Below are 4,294 nucleotides of genomic sequence, written 5' to 3'. Positions count from 1 at the left end.
AAAAAAACAGAAAAACACGTTTTGTTTTTCCCTTTCCGAGAAGCACGGCCGTGACTCTAGCGAAAGCACAACCGTGCCTCTCGCGAAAGCAAAACCGTGACTCTCGTGAAAAAAACAGAAAACACGTTTTTTTTCTTTTCCGAAAGGCACGGCCGTGACTCTCGATAAAGCACAACTGTGCCTCTCGCAGAAGAAAAACCGTGAATTTCGCGAAAGGGAAAAAAAGAAAACGTGTTTTTTCACGCAATAATTTTTTTTTAAAATTTTTTGATCGAAAAGCTAAGATAGACCGGGGGAAATCAAAATGTCGAAAAAATCGAAAAAAAAAACCATTTAAAAAGCTGAAAACGCATATGAAAAAATAAAATAAATAAAATTCGAAGGGAGCGTCCAGAGCGCGACACATGACGAATGGCTGAGAGCGCGCCAAGTGACGCTGATCGTTGCGAGGCTCTCGAAGAAGCGCTCGTTAACTAGTTGCTCCCGGCTCAGCCTGGTGCGATGGTGCGCTGAGCGGTGGTGGACTTCAAACCCAGGCCCAGCCCCAGTCAAATGGGCGACGAAAGGAGCCCAGTGGCAAATTGAATACCACTGACGACGCCGGCCAGGATTCAGAATTTCGGAGAGCGGCGCAGAGTCGTGTGGCTGCCTGCAATCAGGTGATTCGGTAATTCCTGGACGTGCCACTGAAGAAGACCAAAGGACAAACGAATTCGGTTATGATTCAACAACCGTGACCATGAATCATGGTTCTGCAAGATGCCCTGTTGCTTAGGACATGTTTATCTCATTATCTGGACGAACCTGTCTGTTTGATCGATCGCCTTGCCGTCGGGCATTGAACACCAAAAAACTGACGCGGGTTTCAGTTAAGATGAACACACGGTAGTTAGTTGAGCTAAATAAATTCTACGGAGTAAAAGAATACGGAGTATATTAGAATTGCTCCTCGCGAACAAATCAAATAACAGTCCTCAGACAGCCTCGAGGTGAATGAATAAACACGATCGACCGTTCCTAATGCTACGAACACAAAACACAGTGCATGGGCAATTGGGGTCCACTGGCACCTCTGATCCTAACCTACACTACACACACGAGGTCACCTCAGACGCGGCACAAAAAATGGATCCACGGCGCCGCGCTACGACGCGAACACGAGGGCTCCGACGACGAGCATCACCAACGCCACGATCTGCCTCCGCACAGCCAACGCCCGCACGGCCGCCGCAGCCGCCGCCTTGTGACGAGGGGTCTGCTCCCTGGAAAGGAGTCGAAAACAGTTAACAAAAGACACATGAAAAAGAACCGCAAATGTGTTTACAATTACTTTTGTAATTGTGAACATTTTTCTTTTTCTCTTTTCTTTAACTAGTCAATGTGTACGTGCAATGCACGTTAATTTGAAAGTATATTAAGTGGCGGATATTAAGTAGGATATTATTTGCATGTTATTATGTGATTAACACTATATTTGGCATAAAATTCACAACACACTAAACGTATTGAGCGCTCGACATTGAAGCAGTCTAGGTCGTTGAATTGACATGATTTGATGGCCGAGATTAACTGGATCTGCCTCTTGGGTCTTTTTATATTGGTATGGATGTTCTATTTCTCTTTTTTTTGAAATCGTGACCATTTTTTTGAAATCGTGAACATTTTTTGAAATCATGAACATTTTTTTTGAAATCATGAACATTTTTCTTTTTCTATTTTATTTAATGTTCTGTTTCTCTTTTTTTGAAATCGTGAAGATTTTTTTGAAATTGTGAACATTTTTCTGAAATCGTGAACATTTTTTGAAATCGTGAACATTTTTTGAAATTGTGAACATTTTTCTCTTTCTCTTTTCTTTAACGTTCTGTTTCTCTTTTTTTGAAATCGTGAACATTTTTTTTGAAATCATGAACATTTTTCTGAAATATTGAACAGTTTTTGAAATGATGAACAATTTTTTGAAATCATGAACATTTTTATAAACATTACTTTTGAATAGACGAACATTATGTTTGAATTTGCGAACATTTCTTGAATCCTTGAGAATTTATCATTTCCTGAAAAAATTTCAAATTGTTAACAATTTTTGAATTCACGAATAATTGGACAATTTGTAACTTTTTCTTAAATACTAATTATTTTTAAAAACAAAATAAAGCTGAAAACGGAAAAAAACTGAAAAAACAAGGGGCTCCCCGCCCCGCACATGGGCCGGCCCATGAGGGCGCGCTCCCTTGGCTTCGGGCGCGTACCGCGCTGTGTGGCTGCCTGCAATTGGGTGATTCTGCAATTCATGGACGTGCCACTGAAGACCAAAGGCGATTTGGTTATGATTTATTTCAGGAACTAGATAATACCCCGCGCATTGCTGCGGGAACTGGTTATAATATATTTGGTGAGATTTGATTTTTTTTGGACTATGGAAATTTGATTGGTAATATGAGAAGTAAAAACTAAAGATACATATGACTTATTTTATTTAATTATTGAGATTATATGTGGACATGTTGAGACAAATATATTAGTGAAATAATCCATTTGGTTATATAGGATATGATGGTGCACCGTGTGTTGCTGTGGTATTCTTAGCTGACATTAAGGGTCATATTTAAAAAAAAGGAATATAAGACCAATCTGGCACTAACAATTCCAAGAACAACGGTGTGACATGCATGGACAGAGTATATATCAACCTTCAATTTTATTGGATTATCAATGCTTGATTGCCCAGAGGTTATCTTGGTTATCTAAGAGTGTCAACCGTGAGAAAATGCACTGAGTAGGTTTGAGGAGAAAAGGGGGATTCATATTTGCAACTCGCAAGTAGATATTAGCATAGGACATTTATAAAGCTCAAAACTAAAAAAATACATGGTCAGGCATTTTTTTCCATTGCATTGCTTAATGTCACCGCATGGCCCTGACAAAATGCAGCTTAGACACCTTAACTCACAACCTTGGTCAAAATTAGACAAATCAGTATGACATTGCAAAGCCTGGGTATGAAAATTTCGCTATTCATATGTTTGAAAATAAGCTCCAACATGTAGCATCGACCATTTCATAGTTACTGGTAAAGCCCGTTTGAGTTTCATCTTTTTACAACTAACAACAATGAGAGCTATGAAACAGAGCAATGAGAAGTTATACATAGATAAATGTTGATATCCAAATTATCCATGTAGTTAAAAATGACAATCACATGCAAGCACCTAACCAATAATCATAGAAGATGTATTATTTGTACACACTTCTAGTTAAGCGGCTGATTTTATTTTGAAGCAAGGGCAGATAGCATAGTAGAATTGTCTCTATAGAATATTCATGAGAAGAACAGACTAAATCATGCAAACCAATAGAAGTATTTTCATGTGGCAATGATTCTGACCGTCAAGAGAGTAGTCTTGGATGCCTTTGCTGAACTTAATTAATCTTCTTTATCATCCATTCTCCCCTGTTTAATTAACAAACTGTTGGGAGATCGACAAATAATAGATATGAAGAGATCGGCCAGTGGAGTGCTTACTGTTGCTAGAAGTACAGATCCAAACTTTTCTAAACAAAACCCAATTCACATATATGTATAAAATGGAGCAAAACAGATCATTCAATCCTAATATGTCATGGTTAATTGGTTACTAATTCAAGATCAAGTGCAACAATAGCATTATTGACCTTTAGATTCGATAATGAAAAAATAATTAGGAAAAGAGTCATGCCTTACCCATCTAACATGCACACAGAACACATTGATGTGGATAGGGAGGAGTTCAGTTTGCACAGTGCAACAAAATCTCACGGACTTAAGGTGGTGCTAGCGATGTTGTGAAAAGATAAAAGCCATGAGTAAGGAAAGTAGTTTGGTGTGTACATGCGAACAGATCCCAGTTGCAAATAGGCCCTCTTCTTCCTCTGCCACCGCACACCATGCTGAACGGCTTGCCGTGCTCCAGGGTGGAGGAAAAGGAAAAGGTACCGAGAGCTGTACGGCGGGCAGGGGCCAAGATTCTTGGTGGCGCCGCGACGGGGGTGTGTGGACGATCGTTGGTGGTCTGCCGTGCCAAGCGAAGCTCATGCGGGAGCCAGCGATGCACTATGGGCATGCAACGGTTCGTCCACACACGGTGCGAGGGCACAACATCCAACCCCATCTTGGCATCGAGGTTGCTCGCGCCGGAGATCGGTGCCCACAACGGCAACTGGGAAGATGTGATGCGCCGGGAAGTGAGAGACGATGCGTCGGAAAGTGCCGCCAGTTATAAAAGGGATATGCCATTTGTTAGGAATAGGAAAC

The sequence above is a fragment of the Triticum dicoccoides genome, chromosome 1A, assembly GCF_002162155.2.
Source record: "Triticum dicoccoides isolate Atlit2015 ecotype Zavitan chromosome 1A, WEW_v2.0, whole genome shotgun sequence".
Taxonomy (NCBI): domain Eukaryota; kingdom Viridiplantae; phylum Streptophyta; class Magnoliopsida; order Poales; family Poaceae; genus Triticum; species Triticum dicoccoides.
The sequence above is the reverse complement of the archived record's forward strand: the minus strand, read 5'-3'. Positions refer to the sequence as shown.